General features: G+C 43.4%; 1 protein-coding gene across 3 annotated transcripts in view; it reads left to right on the forward strand.

Annotated features, from left to right (window-relative positions):
* Window positions 1-20,294, forward strand: part of GNB4 (G protein subunit beta 4) — a 61,671-nt gene that overhangs the window by 19,613 nt on the left and 21,764 nt on the right. The window contains exon 1 of one of the 3 annotated variants that reach the window (XM_035557308.1): window positions 12,712-12,861. The exons of 1 other annotated variant lie outside the window; for it this stretch is intronic. The gene's annotated coding sequence lies outside the window, so the exon portion shown is untranslated. Of the gene's footprint in view, window positions 1-12,711; window positions 12,862-13,154; window positions 13,262-20,294 lie in introns of those variants that run through there. One more of the 3 variants, XM_035557309.2, reaches the window with a different exon arrangement.

The raw sequence follows: 20,294 nt of genomic DNA on the forward strand, positions 1-20,294 counted from the left end.
ATAATAATGACCATAGAATAAAATATCCTCTACAAAATATAATTTCCTGTTGGAATGCTGGCAAAGTAATGCTGATGTGACATACACTTACTGCATCATCTGTGGGTGATGGTACCATATCTTGCATGTTCTTTTCTCAAGGTTAAACAAAGATGTCTACACAATATTCTTGGCAAGAGGTAGAACTACCTGGGCCTTAGATTTGATTTTATCTGAGCCTTCAAACCCTTGTGCTATGCTTTTTGTATGCACGTGGACTTGATATGTATGGAAAATATCTCAGTTTAAATAGAAGCAATGTAGAAAACTGAACTGTGTAAATGGATGTGAATGGATTTACCTGCTTTTTTGCAGAAAACCTAAGGAGGAAGGACCTAAACCATCATAAAAATAAGGGTAAAAGTCTTTTGAAAATGCCTGTGGAAGTACATAGTTATCAGTTTTACATATCCCAAGCTAAACCACATGGAAATGATGGACAATTCAACAAGGTTTAGTGGTAGACTTGGCAGTGCTAAGTTAACGGTTGGACTTGGTGATCTTGGAGGTCTTTTCCAACCAAAGTGATTCTACAATTCTAAGATATGTGCCTGGAATATATTTAGATCCAATAGCAGGAAGCTGAGTTCAGACAGATTCAGACTGGAAACAAAGCACTTGTATTTATTAGTGTGGGTCATTAAGCATTGGCATATCTAGACAACAAACATGGGATGTTTCACATGCACAGTAAATTGAGTGTTTGTCTACATGAGGCTACACACGTAGCCCAAATTAACTAACACTGACAAGTTAAAGGAGCTGATGTAGAAACTCCTTAGGGAATGAAGTTGACTCTTTTGCTGTAAAATGTCAGACTGAAAAATTAGTATAGTCCATCTGGCTGGAAAACAGATGAGCCTACATCATTAGCACTGTCCTGTTTGTGCACAGCAGACAGAGAACAAGAAAAGTTTTTTCTTCTGTTGCATAAGAAGATATTAATGGCAGTGTCTAACCACGAATATTCACACAATTAGTGTCAAATGTTGGCTCGTCACTGAGACTACTTGCCATAAAATTTCTGACTTCAGAAGGACATCCACATTAAAATGAAATGTGAAGATTGTCTAATGTGTGAGTTTGTGAGACAGAGTCCTTACCCACAGAAATAGTGTTGTCAGCAGCACTGTTTGTTTGAATTAAAGCTGCAGATTGGATCTAGTCATTCATGCTGATCTCAACTTTTATGTAGGACATAAATTGAATACATTACATCTTCTAACACGCCAGGCCAGCACTCTCTGACGCAGATACCAAAGCTGAAGTAAATAGGAGCTGGCAGTGTTTTCCAGCTCGAGGTGTCAGACCATTAGAGATTTCAGGTGCCTAAATGTAAATGCAGTATAAATGTCCAAGTTGGAGGACGTCTCGAGAATATATCCAAAGATATTATTAATCCGAGAATTCCTTCTGGAATCAGCAATTACTGCTGGCACTGGGCCAAGCCAGTGAAGGAGTCTTTTGATGTATTTTAAGAAACATGCAAGTTCAGTGCCCTGTAACTGCGTCTTAACTAGCAGACTCTCAGGAAAAGCTAGAGAAGGTGTTTTTTTTTTTTTTTTTTTTTTTCTCTCTAGTCGTTAACTTTGCACTCTTGTGCCTTCCTTCCTCTCTAAGCTTCCTTTTTGTGAAGATGAAACCTAGCGATGCAGTGTTTGCCCACAGGCGTCCTTTTTCCTGTGAACACAGAGAACCCTGAAGAACAAATAAACTTTTTAAGTTGCTGATCCTGCACGTTTGCAAATTCATTGGGAGATTTGGCTCACATATAAGGACAGAAGGATCCAGCTCCTAGGGAATAAACGTCAAAGAACACGAAAAGAAAAGTCTTAGCAGGCACTGGGACTACAAGAACAAAGAGTGCTTCCAAACTGCACTAGTGAAAACCACTGGGAAATGTGGAATAGTCTGACAGAAGCAGCAAGAATCATGGTACTGAGTCAGGCACTGAATCAGGAAAAAATAAATAAATAAATAAATAAAAAGGCTTGATCCAAGTGAATTAAAGCCACTTATATTCCTGGAAATGAATTATTTCCTCTTTATCAAAAAGGAAAAAAAGCCAAAGAGGTTAAGAATGTAATTATAGGTTGCAGAAAGAATTATATGGCAATTTCTGTCTCCCAGGCTCGCAGTCAGGTTACTAACCAAAACTCTGACATGCTGGCTGACTTTTTGTAGTGAGTCTCAGCAGCACTGCTTGCACTGCCTATTTACTTTTCAGTACTTCCTCTTGGAGGCTTTCTTTTACTTTATGCTCTCAGCAGGCTGTTAGAGGAAGCTCTGGGTATTATTTTGTGTCCAGAATAAACAGAAGGCGCAGTAGTGTCTTCTATGCATAAGCTCTCTCCTTTCTTTGTGAATTTACAAACACTGTAGAAAAACAAAACGATCACAGAAATAGTGTTTTGATACATGATCATTCAAAACTGGTGCTGAGAACTTGGTTCTTTGCTTTGTCAGTGAGTTCAAGTGTATCAGTTACATAATTTACTATTTATGTCGTGAAGGCCTTCAGTGAAGTACTGAAGCCTACGAGCCATCTCCCCCCTTTCCTATCTGAGGCTGAGAATATTTTCATTCCATTCATTTCTGCTTGGATGCGGAGTGTCTGTAGACTGTTGCAGAGTATCTGTTTTCAATGCACGCTGACGTTTTGCCAGTCATATGTCATGAGGGAACGTCCTCCCATCGGTATGAACAATATGACCATGAAAGAAGGCGAACAATAACTGCATTATGTCCTCCAGAAGATGGAGAGAAGTTAGAGGGAATATGTTCTCGTGCACTGTATTTCAGGGCCTTGCTCATCCGTTGCACAACACTGCTGAATTTGTTTCCTAGCATTTACAAATGAAATTAAATCAAGGTCGTAAAACAGAAAATTGTATTCATATGCTTTGTGGATTGATGATGACAGACATAGCAAAAAATGCTAAAAAAAGAGGTCAGCTGAAATGATTTGATAAAGAACCTAATCACCAATACAACCAAGATGCCAAATAATTAACTTGATTCTGTCCTGTGTACTTACTAAGAGTCTCTTTTTGTGGGTTTTCTTGATGGATGGAAGTTGGTTGGAAATAATTCTATTAAGATTCAGTTATTCATAAACCTCTATCATTTAATAATAAAAATCAATTTGCTTATGAATGCATTTTGGTTGCTGTACTGAACATCAACATATCCAGACTCCTGTCCTCCAGCCACTGAAGAGGGTCTCTGTCACTGTTAATTGGCTGAGGAGTAGAAAAGGGCTGGGGCAGTGTCCTACAGACTTTTTTCTGGCTCTCCTGGTATGATGCCCTGATGTAGATGAGACACTGCTACATCATGCAAACCACCAGGTTAAATTAACCAGAATCTAATTAAGGTTACAAAAGCAACCCCAAGAAGTTTTATGAGGTTGCAAGTAGTGCTATCCCTCCTTATCCCAAAGAAAAAAATTATTTCTGCTATTTCCCTTAGGAGAAGAGTTAAAAGTTGTCCTGTTAGGAATGAGGGCTGCCCAACAGATAACTAGAAAAAGCAATCTGAGAACAAGCAAGGCCAGCTGGAGCCAAGCCAGCGTAGCTGTGAGCAGTGGTCCCCTGAAAGAGAAGTGTGCCGCAGAAGGGGCTGCCTGCTGCAGAAAGCGTAGCCCCTCGGGTGCCACCTAGAGAGCCGGTGGCAGCCTGGCCCAGAACAAACCGAGAGAGTCAAAGACAAAGCAAGGTGAACGGGAGTGAAAGAAGAACAGGAACAGTGGGAAAAAGAATTGACCTTTGTTTTGTGTGCTTGATCATAGAATGGTAGAATGGCTCGGGTTGGAAGGGATCTTAAAGATTGTCTGGTTCCAACCCGCTGCCATGGGCAGGGATGCCAGATCAAACAGCATAGCTCTGTTCCAGTGTTTTGAAGTACATTTTGTCTTAGGACCTGGCTCTCCTGATGCCAATTTAAGTCATCAGTTTAATACACGGTGATGCAAACAAAAGCATCAACCACTTGCTTGTCTACTTGTACAGACAAACATTTATGTTGGATGGTTGCTTTTTAGCACAGTAGTGAACCAACAATGCTAAAATACCATTTGTTTTGCTGTGTCAAAGGAACCAGCTATCACGGTAGCCGCGTCACTAAATCACATTACAACCCTTGGTCTAATGACATTTGTATAGATCTCCAGCTCTCTACTATTTGTCACTAATCACAGTAGTCTGAAGATAATCATGCAGGGACATTATCCCATTTGATGTTCTTTACCTCTGCCTTGGCTAATAGCTTCTAAAATATACACGCAAACCAGCATATTCTGGCTTCTCCAATTGCTTTTGCTATCTTTAATTTTCTTTCTTTTAGCAGAATAATTGAGAGATCAATGAGGTTATTGTGCCAGCTCTATTGCTCAGCCTCCCAGCTTCCCGTTGCGGTGGGATCTAGCAGGAAACTTCAAGAAATCCAAAGAACAGCCAAACTCCTTGTCGTACTTCATCACAGAGGCCTACCCTAACAAGGAGAGCCGAGCAAGAGTTAGTCTCAAAAGATTAAATATCTTTTAATTACAGCATGCCTTGTCCCAATGGACATACTGTTATGGTTCATATTAGCATTGTTGGGTGTTCTTGTTTTCTCTTACTGCTTTAGCAATGGAAAAAAATATATATATCTCTTGCTTTCTACAGGTGCTTCAAACCGCGACAAGTTTCATGAAGTGAATGGAATTGTTTAGTATTTTATCAATGTCACTGCACAATTCAAACAAATATCTTAAAATCAATGTGTTTTTTTTTTAAGATTCAAAATGTTATATTGGTAATTTTAAACAATTGTAGGGAATATCTTGTTATATTGACCTTGAAAATGTTGTTAAACAGAAATACAACATTTGCTTGCTAAAGTGGAAAGATTAGAAGCTCAGTCACTTAGTGCTTCTTATGGTAATCATCAGGAAAACAGCTCCTTTTTTAATGTATCTGTCAGACTGATGGGTTACAGAAGAAACAGATTCCCAGCTATTCGGTAGTTATAAAAGGTCAAATGATCTGGTTTTATCAGACCATCAAAGAAGGAGACTCAAATTCATTGAATACAAATATTTTTTTTTCCGTTTGCTCACTTAGGCTGGTCCTAACCACAGGTTCATAATAAAGTTGTAATTAACTCTTGAGCTGTTACTCATTCCAGGATGGCACTGAGCATCAAATAGCTGTCACTTATAAGGCGGCAGAGACTTGAATAAAAATGCAGCTGCCTTTTTTGAGAAATGCTTTGGGTTCATTAAAAACACATTGACAGGAGATACAATTCTCTCTAAGTGCAGATAGCAACTGATTCTGGCATTTTCCCTATGGAATTTTTTCCAGGGGTATTTGATGTAAGCAAATGACTGAAAATCAGCTATGGATGCACCAGGATCTTGTCTGAAGTCTTGTCTGCAAAAGGCACCTGTGTGTGTGCTGTGGCTTAGATAAGATTGTATAACTTTGACGATTCCCGACCCTTTGTCCCTGTCTGTCTCTCAGCCTCCACCACTTTAAACCAGTCTTTTCTTCTTCGGAGCTGTGGAAACCGTGGTTTTCCAGCTTGCCAAGATACTAGGGGCTTCTCTGCAGAAGTGCCTCTGCTCCGCTGATTGGCATGGGCAGGCAGAGTGGGCCAAGGAAAGAAGCGAGAAGCCAGAAAGGAACAAAACCCTTCATTTTTCTGAGTTCTTATTCCAAATGTCTTTGAATCAGCAGCTCTGGGCCCTCCCCAGCTCTTGAAGGAATGCCAGTTCAGTACTGTGAGTGAATAAGGTGTGTGCGGGGGCGACTGCTTCTCTGTCACTTGTGAGAAGCTTTATTTAAAAAAATGCCTTTTTTTTTTCCTTTCTTTTGCTGGTATTACAGAGATTTGAATGGGTCAAAGGAGCTGGTAATGGTTTAGGGAGGTTTTCTTGTCTGTGGCCTCTCGCCCAGGCAAATCCAGCCCAGGTCATTAGTGACTAGAAACTGTTACCATGTTAACACAGGCTGATGGATGATGCAAACCGTGCCCGAGTCCAGTTTCTAGCAGAAAAAGCGTCACAGACACCGGTGTTGCTGCTGTCCCTAAGTGACACTCGTGCAAGCGCTGGGGGACGGGGCCATGCTAGCGGGCTCATCGGGGCAGCGTGGAGCTGAGGCATGCAGCTGCTGTAGCAAGCGTCCTCCGCGCCACGCATCCTTCCCTTCTCTGCGAAGACAGAATATGAGCCTGCGAAGCTGTCAGGCTGATGCTTTCACCAGCACTGAAATGACACGCAGCGAAAACAGGCAGGCAAAATGAACAAAAGTAAGGAACACCTTGGCTAAGGAACACCGATACCTTCTGGTAAAAGACACGCAGAAGAGTGCGAATGGTTTCATTCAGAGTTTTGGACTGAAGCCCTACGTATATGAGGAAAATCATTAGCACACAATTAGCAGTTGTGCATTAAAATGGGAATAACTTCTTTATTGTAATCCCTAACTTATTTTATAATTCTTTTATAATTTGTTCTTACCGTTTATTTTTTTACATTTTGCTTATTTGGAGTCTCATACAGGTCATTTTCACTTCGCTTAGATTTAATGTCACTCCTTTATTTGCTCAGTTCTGCGGTCTGTAAAGCTCTCGTGGGGGGTAATTTGCTCAGCAGCAAGGGGAGCGGGAAGGCAGGTGGGCTGGCAATCTGAATTCTGATTTTGGCTCTGCCACTGGTTCCTTGGCAAGCTGTGTACGCCACTTCATGCCTTACCTTCCCACAGAAGGAGACTCATAGCTGAAGAACAGTTTATAGTCTTCAACTAAATCACTGCATCTACCAGTGCTGTTTACTAAAGGAAAACACAAATGAAAACAAGCATTTTATGCCATGTGCTCCTTGAAGTGTGTATGAGTTCATTAAGCCCAGCAAGCCTCCGTTCTCCGTTTTCTGTTCCTAAATTAGACCTAAATATTGACTCATCATTGATGTACACATCCAAACTGGCATAGACATCGCTGCCTTCGAGTTTTAAAAAACCTGAAACGATCTAGCTTCTTCAGCCCATTTAACAGATGTGATATGCAAGTAGCGAATCCTGGTGACTCGTGCAATGGAGTTAGCATTCAGATCTGAACCAGCATTGCGGTGAGCAGGTGCTGCTCCCTCCCTCAACGTCAGCCTTCTCCCTGTCCTCCCCTTCCCCTGCTCCTGATTTAATTTGGATAAAGTGTCCAGCACCAGGGGTACAGTAGTTTGTTGGGGGCATACTTGTATAATTTCATATGATTTGCATTTTTCTTTAAAGCTGTTGCAGTTGACAATAGAAACAGTGTAGTTTCTCTGTCTAGGCCACAGTGGCATTTCCAGCATCATTAATTCACTGTAACTGAAACCCTTTTGTCTCAGAAATGACCAGGGTTATAGCAACAACGTCGACGCAGACGCAGGTTAAGGGCCAGTAGCAGCAACATGCTGAAAAGCTTATTAAAAATGGTCTCTGTCTCTCTGTAGACCTGGAAACCCAGCCTTTTGTATCAGACGTTCTCATTTATGGCCACAAAACTCCTCAGCTACCAAAGATTCTGTAAGTTAAATGGCAAGACTTAAAAATTGCAAGGTTGAGTAATATTCCTGACAACTCACTGTAAGCTCAGCTTCTTAAAGTTCAGGGGAAGGTGAAATACATCTGTATGCAACACTCAACTGCAGTGAGAATTTGCTGCACCACACCTGGAGCTTACATTTCAAAACAGAAAAATAAATGGCCTTGGCCATCTTAATGCAACTGCAGCTCAGAGAGTTAAATATTTGGTTCATTTCGTGATCTCCTCCAAAGGCTTTGCTTGCGTGACACCTGATAGCTTGCTATTCTGCAGCCTGCAATTAGCAGCTGTGTTCAGTGGGACACCGTTGCATTTATGTACAGCAGGCTCTGGCTGTGTCAATGCATTCATTTATTGGCGGCATTGTGTGAATGCGCAGACTGATAAATGTTACACCTATTATTTTCTAAGAGACTGGATAGCAGTGGAATGCAAGAATCTCTCATTGTAAATGTGAAAAGGAGTTTGATTTTGTTGCGATTGGAAACTAGCTCATATTTGTACGAATTTCTAAAGCTAATTAATGAACATGATTATGCTTCTTCAGTTGGCTTCCTGTCTTCTTCCACACAGGGGCCAAACACTCTGAACAAACTGATCAAAATGCTACTCTAATACTTCTTTCTTTCTAATTCTACACACTTTTACTACCCAAGTCATTACTGAATGTTCTGTTAAGCTCCTTTCATGACTTTTCGCATCTTCTTTTTTGTCTCCATTTATTCCATTTTATACCTGGAACACAACATTAATGCACATTACACTCTTGCTTGTTAAAGTAAGGGAAAACTCACAAAAAAGTGATCACCTGCTGTTCTGCGTGCAGCTAACCAGTCCTTGTTTGTTCCCTGTTGCACACATTGTGAAATCTTTGGGGAATTATGCTAGGTATAAGATAAAGTAATTGTAATTTCCAAAACAGGACCTCGAAAATACCATTCATAATAGTCAGAAGTACTGTTTGACTGAAAAGAGTTGGGAGATTTTTCAATCTGAGAGTTAAAAAGGGATCTTCATCGTTTCTGCCCCTCCCATCTGCTGTTCTCTGCAGCTGAAAATGGGGCAGAAAGCCAACATCATGACATTTGAGCAGACAGCAGTTTATGGAAGCGTCTATTACAATTCCACACCCACACCCTTGGTAGAATGGAGCCTTCTCCCCGGCCATTTCAAGCAGAGCTGCTGCCAGAGAGTTACAGCTGATTGAGGCTTCATCCCCTGAGTCTGGGATTTGTAGGCACGCTCATAAATTTTTCTGTGTAGGTTTTAAATACAGATTCCCCTTCCTCTGCTTACCTACTCTTCTCCCCATCCAAGAAGAAATCAAAAGAATTTCCAAAACACGCTATGAAAGTTTGTCAGCCCTCACGTGCCAGCATTGCTAGTGGTAGGACTGCAGCATCAGAGAACAGGCAGAAACACGGGGATGAATGTGAGCCCTCGCTCGGTGATTTTAAACATTGGTGAAATACCTCACAAATAACAGCAAACACGTGAAACCTGCTAGTGATCTCTCAGTGTTGCAGCTGGTCTCAGAAGGGAACAGTATCATTTGAATGGCTTTTCCAGCCCATTCGTTTGTTTGTTTATTGGTTGTTTTTTTTTTTCCTCTGTTCTTTTATGATGAGCATTTTCAGCAGTTCCACACGTATCCTTCATCATTCTGTCTGAAATAAATATTAATAGATATTTTTCATAAATACACACATACATCTAGGCCATATGTAAAGCAGCTATGCATATGTATCCACTCTCCTTTCTTCTATTTAAATTGTGTTCAGTGACTGTTCAGTTCTCTCTAAAGGATGAGTCACCTGGCTCACGCTGGAGTCAGGAATCTAGGCTCCAACCGTAGCTGCAAAATGATCCAACCGTGTAGCTTGATCAGTTGTTTTAAAAAAGTAAACCAAATCTCTGTGCTCTACATCTACGTAAATCTCTGTCTTCAGTCTCCTAAATAACAAGAAAAATGTTATTACTGTTTCTCCTTACATTCTTTTTCCTTGTTTTTGTATTTGAATTAAAAAATAGAGAATAAACATGCGGGTACAAGAGGAGCTGAACTATTTTGGATCGAAAGCTCTAGAAACTGAAGTTCACTGTTTCTTGGTAGCACATGGATGCTAATAAAAGAGCAGAGGTGCTCCCCTCCCTCCACCCAGTTCAGCAGCGATCCAGGACCAGAGCTGGTGGCGAGCCCCTTGCACAGTCGCTGTCCTCATTCATTCTTGGGCTCCTGGAGAGACTGGTGGGACACAGAGGCAGCGTGAACTAAGCTGCTGCCTTAGATGCATGTCACGGAGAGCATCAGCTGGTGTGCAGAGAGGGCACGGCTCCGTGGTACTGTGAAAGGTCGCCTGTATGTAAGCAGAGTCACTGACAGGGTGACAAAGGATGATCAGTCATGCTCCGGTTGTGTGGCCAAGCAACTGAAGGGATCTTGACATGAGTGAACGCTAGACATCAGTAAGAGTCAAAACAGTAAGTTGTAGGTAAAGTAATAAAACTTTTGCTTTCATATTTAGGCAGACATTGAGGAAGGAGTATCTGAAAGTGGACATGTTTTCCCTTCATGATATAGAATGCAAAGATAATGCACGTAATCCTGCTTAACAGAGTAATTAAACTTTATCGGTAAATCAAGTGAGCTTTCAAGTCCCTGGATCTTCATAAGACTTGAATAAAGAATGTCATGAGATGACTTACTTATTAGTAAGGGGTTAATCATTCTAATTCCTAGGTCTGAAGGGAAAGATGGAAATGTAAGGGGAAAAAGATGTGGCGTCTCACCTGAATAGTATGGATTGCAGAAGTAGAAGTGCTGCCAGAGATAAAGCATGAGGACAGAGTACATACATACTGTGGGAGAGTTCTGATTTAACCAATAAAAAAAAAAAGATGAAAGATAAAGATAAATAATTTTGCTATTACAGAGGTGTCAAGAAAGTGGATTGCTACACCGATAAGTTAATTCTGAAGTTGGAAGGGGCATTTTTTTTTTCGTTTGTTTTCCTAAATTCAGTCAAAAGGGTTGTGTGATTCAGTCACACCAGTGGAGGGGATTCCCTCTGGATCTTTGTCTCTCAGTTACCTGGGGTTTATTGTTTTTTTGCTTTAACTTGCCTCTTGAAGAAACATGATTACTTCTTGTACATCCTGAAGTGTTTTGGGAAGGAATTAGATAATGGGCTGAAGAAAGGTGGGGACTTTCTGGAACACGGAAAGTACCAAGCTGATGATGAACTCTGTGTTTTTCTGGAACTGAGAAAAGATGTACATGGACTGTAGTGGTATTTTTAGCTATTTAGAGTATATGTGTGCCTGTCTGTCTTTTGGTCTCAGGCCCTGCCAAGACTTGGGAGTTTTAGAAAACATCTCATCGCTTCCTAAAACCAAATCACAGTGTTTCGCAAAAATTCCATCAAAGGGGTGTTTAGGGTTCTGCTGGAGCTTTCTTGGCAGATGGTTTTAGTTACAGCTGAATCAGCACAATCTCTGAAATCTCTGAACAGGTTCCCTTCCTCTGCCTTCCCATCCAAGATGTCTCAGACTCATCAGGCAGGAGTCCAAGCAGTGGGGACCTCCAGTAGGGCTTAATCTATCAGAAACTGAATTGCTGTGTTGGCTGTAGTAACTCATAATTCAAAGAGAACGCGTTAGAGAAAGTGATCTAGAGATTGATTTTAAAAACTCATCTGGCACTGTATCTCGACATTTCTTGATCACTGCAGAACAAATTGATTCCTTTTATAAATTCTGAAATAATACATAGCATATTGCTGAACTGAACTGGCATAAGAAAAGCTCCATTGGGGTAGCTCCATTTTGCAGAGTAGGGTTTGGCATCTGAAACCAGTGATGAGAAACAAAAATGGATAAAGGCTGGCTGTAAAATATTGCCACTAGCAGGACTGGGGATTTCTGTTTCATTAGGAATTCATAACTTCTTTCTGTAATAAATGACTAAGCAGACTTCTCAATAGGTGAGATGAGTTTTATAGGGAGAGGCAATTTCTTTTATTTGTACCAGTTTGTCTAAGAAAGGATATTCCTTCTTGCAAACCTTGCTTTGCTCTTAGCCTTGGACCATCACAGCTGCAGCAATGCCACTCCTGCAAGATTGAGTTCCCCTGCTGAGACCCATGTCCTGTGTGCTTCATTTTCCCAGTCTGCTAAGGAAGAAAGTTCCCCGTCTCCCAAATGAGTCATGAGGATAAATTATGTAATTTTTATAAAATGTTTTAATTTGCTCTACTGGAAGGACAAAGACTGATAATTTCATAATACGTAACTACCTAAATACCATCTGAACTTTTCGGGGGCTTTGTTTACTGCCTGCGATTTTCCAGAGCAGTTTCAAAAGAAAAGATGAGGAATGATATGCTCATTCTGGGACTGCATCTTGTCAGTAATCACTGCTCTGAGATCCGAAGATTGAATTAAGAAAAATGTAAGGGAACAAGCTTAGTTTAAGGGAGAACTATCTTTGTACCAATTTATCCCTTTTATGAAAAGTCAAGCAACTTTTAGCGATACGGCGACTCCGAAAAAAGATTTTTTTTTCCTTTTCAACTGTGGTGCAACGACATAAAGCCCATTCCTTGTTGATTTTTGCCACGTGAGCACTCACTAAAAGCAAACACGTTGCCGACTGACAGCTGTCCTTCGAGCAAACGGAGGCCAGATGCGGTGCCGCGAGGGAAAGCGGGACCTCACAACCAGGACAAAGTCACTGAGGTAATTAATTTGGGCCGTTCGGGGGATGTAGGTGAGTGATTTAAGGCACTACGTGAGGTAAGCAGCGGGCTGTTTTATTGCAGTGCGTTACGGGGTGTGCGGCCATGGGCTGCTCTGCGTATGTACGGCCATTAGCGGCATTTAGTGGTCACACTGATAGCTCGGCGGGTGCCTTTCCACAGTATTTGTGACACAAATGTAAGATCTCCCGCTGCACAGCGGCTGTGGCAATGTAAAATCTGCCACAGGGGGATGTTGAGGCCTGCGGGCCCTCAGCTCCTGCGGGAGCCGGCGCCTGGCTGCCGGGGCGCTGCCTCTTTAAGCGCTCTGACGTCAGCGCAGCGCAGCCATGGCAACGGCCCGTCCCGGCGGCCGGGGCCATGCGGGCGGGGGAGGAGCTCCGGGCGCCGTGACCGAGCGCCATGGAGGCGGCGGCGGCGGCTCGGTGACACCCGCGGGCCCGCACCGCCACCGGCACCGCCACCGGCACCGCCACCGCCCGGCCCGCAGGTACGGCCCCGCGGGGCGCGCCCGGCCGCCGGGGCGCGGGGCTCCGGGGCCCTCAGAGCCTTCAGGGCGGCGGCGGCGGCGGCCACCACCCCCCGTTCGGTCGCTCCCGGGGCCGCGGAGCGGGGCAGCGGCGGCCGCCCGGGAGGCGCCGGGCCCGGTGGCGGTGCTGGGGGAAGCCCCGACCCCGCCCGGGAGCCCCGCGGGAGCCCCGCGGCCCGCGCTGCCCCGCCCCTGGCGGGCGGCTCCGTGCTGCGGGCGGGGCGCGGGGAGGAGGGGGGGGGGGAGGAAGAGGAGGGGGAGGACGGGGAGGAAGAGGAGGAGGCGGCAAGGCCCGGCCCCGGGGGGGGAGCGCGCAGCCGGGCGTCGCCGCCAGCAGCGGCCCCAGCGCCGCCGCCAGCAGGTAACGCCCCGGGGGGGCCCGGCCCGAGGGGCTGGGGGGGGGCCGGGGGGCACCGGCACCGCCTGGGGGGGTCCCGGGGCTGTGGGCGGGGGAAGGCGCCCTGCTGCTGCTCGCTGCTTGTGCCCCTTCTCTGCCCGGCGCCTGGCGGCGTTGGGGCCCTGGGACCTCGCCCTGCCCTGCCCTGGTGGGGAGCGGCCGTGGGGCGGCACGGGGGGACCCGCGGTGCTGCCCGGCCCCGGGGAAAATGCCAAAAAAATGCAAAGTCATGAGGGGCGAGCCGGCACCCGCTGCCTGGCACCTCGTTGTCTCCACAGCCAGATATTTTATTTTATTTTATATTATTTTATTTTATTAAATCTTTTTTTTTTTGCCTGCGCTTATCACAGGGGTCATTGCCTTCTTAAATTTTTACTTTCATCTCCGCCAGAAACTGTGAAAAGGGCCTGAATTGCTTCAAACCAACAAGTTTGGTTCATGTTGTAATGCTACGCGAGCATTATAAGCCTCCCGTTGCTTCCTCGTGCTGCCTGTACAGGCGGGCGATAGACGTCGTGCCTTTTATTAGGCCAGTTGTTGCAGCCCGGAAAATAGGTGCTTTTCCAGGCTCGTTTTCAGTGCTGAAGTAGGAGCGTGGTACGTCTCAAAGCTAAGTATGAGCTGAGGAAAAAATTGCTTAGAGTTTAATCTGATTATCAGTCATCAATTTGTGACACACTCTGAGAGCAGCTCCTGCCCTGTCGTTGGGAAGGGGAGGGGAGAGGTCGGCAGAGCGCTCCGGAGGGACCAGGCAGGTAACCAGCCGCCAAAACCCCTGGGAAGGCGTTGGGAGAGCTGCGAGGCAGAGCCTCCTGAGTCGGGTGGGTTTTCTGCGTGCAGTCCAGTTCTGCGCTCTAGTTCTGCTCTCTGCTTCAGTCTCTTCCTTGAAAAACCTTCGGCTGTTTTCTACCGAGAATCTGGGCTGAGAGACGAGGGCAGCTGCGTGGCACTAAGTACTTCCCGGTGGTCGCTGCGTCTCTGCCGGCACAGCTCGCTGCTGGTTCGCAGGGCTCCTCTGCACCGTGGAGCTGCGGCCAGAGGGCTCGGTGTGCCTGCCACACCTGCCTGGGCTTTGCCTATGAACGGGGGGGGTCCGGAGATGCTGGTGGTTGTGGCAGGGAGTCGGTGGCGGTGGGAATACGTGGGGACGTGCGCCTGCAAAGTCATCTCGGCGCGCAGGGGAAAACCGAAAACTGCACTGACTGCTGGTGGAAACGTTGGCAGTGATGTAAAAGGTGATCGCTCATCTGACGGTCAGATGACAGGCACAATAGATGGAACTAGTGGTGAAAACTGGGAGAACCCAGGAGTAATGTTAATAATAATATCAACAAATTAAAAAAAAAAAACACCTAAAATTATGAAGTCTTCTAGTGGGATGGCAGCCTCCAGTGCTTTTTCTGCAGTGTTTGTGATTTTTGTGTGTGATAACAGTGGTGAAGTTAACTTTTGCTTCCATAGGCCAGGCTGATTTTTATCTTGGAAGAAGAGGGCTAGGAAAAAGAGGGAGGTTATCTTGTATACATATATATAACTTACACAAATATAAAATCTCATTGTGTTTAATACAGTAAATACAGGCAATATTCAATTATGTATTCTTCAAAATAGATAGTTTTTACAGTCGGTGGTGTAGATGAGTTAAACAGTTTAATATTTTGAGAGTTAAGACTATATAATACCTTTTTTCTGTTAAACAGGAAACCCACATTTTCGTGATGCAGGGATGAATTTCTCTGTATTCTGTGAGTTGGCGTGGTTGAAGTGGCACAGCAAATAACTGGTGCTCTAATGTTTAGCCCTTCCCCAAGCGCTTGAAAAGTTGGTCTTGACTGACCGCTCAGGCCATTTAAATCTGAAGTGGAAGATAGTTGGCTTCGAATGTAATCTGTTATATTTATGTTGGATAATGAAAGTTTCAACTGTGTCTTAGTGTTCTTTAGTTGAGCACTAATATATCCAGTGTTTAATTTGTTCAAGTAGTTTAGTTTTCCACACAGTTTCTGAAGAAAAACCTGGGATTCAAAAACATTGTTAGAAAACCTTGCAAAATATTTCTGAGTACCGAATTGTGCCTAGTTCCATCCTAGAACATTACGCAACCTTTAAAATGCCACAGAACTTATGAATATAGGATCTTGAAGGTGAAACAAGAAATAAAAAAAAAACACAACTATGCAGTGTATCGTAAATCTTCCCCAGTTACTGTCTTCTCTGCCACAGTCATAAATTAAGACTGCGTGTCACTGAAGATGGGGTCACTTGATTTATTGTTTCTAATCTCAGGAGTCACTTTAAAAAGTCTCGTCAAGCTGGTAAGAAATCCAGAGTCTCTGGGCTTGTCACGCAGTGCTTGCTCATGGAATGTAGATACTTGCGGACAGTGATAATGCAGTGATCATGTTTTTTACTTAACAGTGTCTGAGAACATCGATACGCAGATTAATGCAATTCCTGAGTGCCTCGAGCATGCTTTTTAGAAAGTAAGCATAATGTTGCTAATGAAGAAAAATGTTTAGTTCCAGCAACATTTTTCTTCCCTTTAATTGGGTGCAGACCTGTCACTTATTTCATCTGCCGAAGTGTGTAATTAAGGTTGTTGTCGTGTTCTTGTGTGAAACTTCTGTATTTTGTAACCTGGTGTTTTGTAATAGAATTTATGTGAAAGATGCTAAACAGAACTGAAGCGAATGATCATGAAAACCAAGAACATATGCAGTTCTCCTAAGGTTGTGGTTTGATATCTGATACTAGGGCAGAGAGCTTCATAGAGCTTTCTAGATAACAAGAGGCACTGCTATACGAAGCTGCAACTTGTAATTTCAAAAGATCTCCACTGTTTAGGGTTGTGCTGATATGCTCAGCAGTGTGTGAACAACAAAATGTTCCAGGTTTGGAGAGTCTGAAAGAAGAAAAGACCAAGAGGTGAACTCCTTCAGGTTTTGAACAGATCTCAGCTTGGAGGCCATCTATGTTGCTTAAAGGTCTGATCATCAGGAGTTGCTGCAGTTAGTGTGGGGAAATGCCATCCTATGCAGATGAATGAGAACTGATCTGAAGGTTTAATTAAAAAATAAATAAATAAAAATATATAGATGGCCATCTAATAGCAAGCAGCTATGTCAGTGAAGACAGTTTCACTTCCTTTAAGATGTCTCAGCTTCCAAAAGCATGCGAAACGCTGACATACAGTAAAGCAAATTCTGGTTCAATTACTGTAACTCTTGCAGGCTGTTGCCGTGTGGAAGGGCTTCCCCTGGAAAGTAGGGGAGAGAAGGACGTACCTGGCTGTAATGTAGAGCAGAAGTCCTGTTCAGGTCCCACCTATCACATAAAATTAGTTATTTTGAGGTAAGATAGAGTTTGTCCAAATTAGCAAACCTAGTTTTTCCTTCTTCTTGTGTTGGATGTCAGGCAAATATTAATCATATGGACCTTCAACATAAGCCAAGTGTTTGAGTCATAGCGAGTGCTGCTGTTCTGAAACACTATTAAAAGAGCTGAGTAATGTTAAGATTTAAATTATATTTGTATGACTTTCATTTTAAACAACATCATAAATCTTAGGATTGAATGTTTCTCAAATGGGACTGAAGATCTTGGAGCTGCTCTCGATGACTGGCTTGGCGTCTTTGAAAAGAACAAATAACCTCCTTGCAGCTGGCTCTGAGAACAACCCCTGGTGGCGTTAGGTTTGCTCTCGCAGTGCAATTGCCAGTTCAGGTGGTTGGCATCTCCGCTTGCAGGTCTGCGTGCAGGGGCTCCTGCAGGTGAAATTGAGTTTACTTGTTACTGCCCTAAAAAGCCAGACCCACCACATGGGCATCAGAGCACACACCCTGAAGCAGTTTGCACTGAGATTCTCTTTTGAAACCAACTGGCAAAGCATCCTAGTTCGCTCCGTTGGGAGTGCCGCGTGAATTTCAGAAGGTGCTGTGGGCGCCTCTTGGCACTCGGATGTCCCGGAGCGCGAGCCATGCCCACCTGCTCTGCCAGCGCTTGAGTAGAGCACCTAAGCAGCTTCAGGATAACTTGCTCTGATTCTTAGAATCATAGAATCACAGAATATCCCGAGTTGGAAGAGACCCACAAGGATCATCGCATCCAACTCCTGGCACTACACAGGTCTACCCCAAAATTCAGACCATTCTTGCTGGGTTAATGCGTGCAGACATTTTTTGCTGCCCTCTATTAGTTGTTTTTTTTTTTTTTTCCTGCTGCACTAATCACTGCTCGTATAAGTTGTATTTGTGTCATTTTCTATTTGGATGGAAATTAAAAAGCAATTTTTGACTTACTTGTATGCATTTGAAATCTTGCATTAAAACTATAGATGCTCATCCAAGATGTATAAAATGGTTAAAACACATTTAGTATCTAAAGTTGATTTAATTAAAAGAAATAATATTGGATTGGAGTCCTCTTCTGGTGGCCCTTTCTGTCGACTAATGGCTTTAGGTGATTGTTCATGTAAACCAATTTTATCCCTAGTTTAAAAAAGGAAGACATTTTCTTTCAGATTCTTGATTTAAATTGAGCTTAGTTGTTTCAGAGCTGAAATAAATATTCAGACTGCATATATAGATGCAATGTTTGTCAAAATCTCTTTTAACACATTGTATATTTGGAGCCTTAGTGTGTATCTAGTGCCTTTGATCAGTTTTGGTGATTTTGACAGCGCAATATAATGTACTAAAAATTAATAATCCTACAGTAAATTAGCTTTTAAGTAGGGTTATTCTATTAAAGCTTCCCTATTCCCTTCACCAAAAAAACCACCAAAGCTTAAGCTTCCCTATCCCATCCACCAAAAAAAAATACAAAGTAGGTTTAAGCAAAGGTGTTTATCTTGTATATTAGAATGTAAAGTGGAGTCCTTTCCTTTCCATTTGCATTTTGGCGGTGGGAAGCAAAGGAAGTAGAACATCTCCAGGAAGACATTAAGGTCTAGATGATCTAGAATGTCGAGAAACTGATAGTGTTGGTGACGGTTTCCTTCCGCTGCAGAGGTAGGAAGGAGATGGCAGGGTGCTGGCTGCCCCTAGCCGTGCTAGGGCAGAAGAGCAGCGGCACCCACGGCGGTGTTGCTGCGTTGCATAGGGCATTACTTGCCTTTAAGTACTGCTGCTCTCTGCCTCTTGTAGGGCAAGGAACTTCTCCTTTGTGGTTGCTCTTTCTAGAGTCTTTTGTTAGCCTGGAAGCAAGGTATCTAAACAAAAAAATATCCGAAGCACAGAGAATGAGGTGGCCAGGAAGTACTACTACTGTGTTGGGCCCCGCAAACACAGTCTTTATCTCCAAGATATGCAACAGAAAAGGGGAAACTCTTTTATCTAGGGAACAGCCCACAAGAGAGAGCTGGATTGTTTTAGCACAGCAGGGTAAGGTGCACTACAAATCCAAAGCAAAAGCCCTACAAATGACTACCCCACTACAGCAGCTCTTCAGCACGGCTCCCCTGGCTTCAGTAGGAAGCAGCAACTTGGGGCAGGTCAGGGAGCAGGGGACAGGAAGCCATTTAAAACTGCTTTTTTTTTTCACTGTCATCCATTATATTTCATTTCAAAGGCTAATAGGTGGCATCAAAAGTAAAACATGCACTTTAAAAAGGGATGAAAGGAAGAAAAGAAAATTGACTTTTGCCAGTGGTGTTAATTCAGGAGCTGGAGCAATTTTCTGCTCTCAATCTCCGCAGAAGCAGTGCAACCCTGCGTCGCAGACATTCACAGTAACTTTCACAAGATGACAGCTGAAAGGCGAAGGTCCTAAGCAAACAGTTAAATTACTCAGGAGTTTCAGCGGTACTGATAATGTTTGCTTTTTCATTGAGTCACAGAGCATTTTTGCTCTCCACTCAGCTTCTGGAACTGGGAGTTTAAGAACATCTAGCCAATTTTACTGACCTTTGGGCCACAAATGTTGAAAAAACCCTCAAAAATCATCGAGTGTGCATCCCAGATTGTAGAAGGAGAAGATTTACGAGAACAGGGCCTGCTTCTTGGCGAGGGTTAGAAGCCGAGGCAGCGCACTTCACCAGGTTGTTGTTGACCCAGCTCTCTTTGACTGAGATACGTGGGAAGTATTTATGAGAGCAGAAGTTTCAGTGGGTTGGAAAGATAACCTCTGGCAAAGCACGCTGTGGACCCAGGCGCTCTTCTGTGGCCACAGTGCCTGGCAAATACATTCCTGCCTGTAACCGTAGGCTTTGCCTCCACAGGGGAATCCTGCTATTTATAACCTAAGGAGTGTCATGCTTCCATAAAAAAGTAGTTCCCTCTTTTTTTTTTCTTTTTTTTTTTTTTTAACTGTTACGCTTTTGAGAAGATTGCTCCTAGTGGGAGTGTTGTACTTCCTTCCTTCCATTTTTTTCTTCCATCCTCTTCTGTTGGAAACTTCATCTAGGACCATTTTTTTTCCGACAACCAGTTAGGTAATCTCTGACTTTTGGCGACTATACTCTGTAAATTAATGTTACCTAAACGTATCTGTTCTTTCTTCTTGCATCTTGGGACATGGACTCTAAAAATACGTTTGGATTTTAATGCATCACAAAAGCGTGAAAAAGAATGAATTACAAGCTTGATTTACAACTTCCTTTTAGTATAATGCCAGCTTTATCTAGATGGTTTTTTTATAAGAAAGGTTTTTATCTTGTCTAGAAGTTTTCTGCTAGATATAATCAATGCGTTAAAAATACTCTTACTATAAAGACAGGCGTTATTTTGAGAACCCTGTGATTGTGAAGATAGTTCAAAAGCACAGTGATACATAGCATCTTCCTTAAGCTTTCAGTGTCGTTTCTTTTTTTTTGGAATGGCAACGCTGCATGAGACGCATCAAGAGTAGTTCCAAAGAGGATACGTTCGATATATGAAATAGCGTCTCATCACAAGTGGTACGTGAAGTAGCTACACCGTCTGCGTACTCTTAATCCCATATGTGCATTAGGAAGGGTGAAAAACACCCTTCATTTTCTAGTATGGGTTTTTCAGTCATT

Source organism: Cygnus atratus, chromosome 9, assembly GCF_013377495.2.
Source record: "Cygnus atratus isolate AKBS03 ecotype Queensland, Australia chromosome 9, CAtr_DNAZoo_HiC_assembly, whole genome shotgun sequence".
Classification (NCBI taxonomy): Eukaryota; Metazoa; Chordata; class Aves; order Anseriformes; family Anatidae; genus Cygnus; species Cygnus atratus.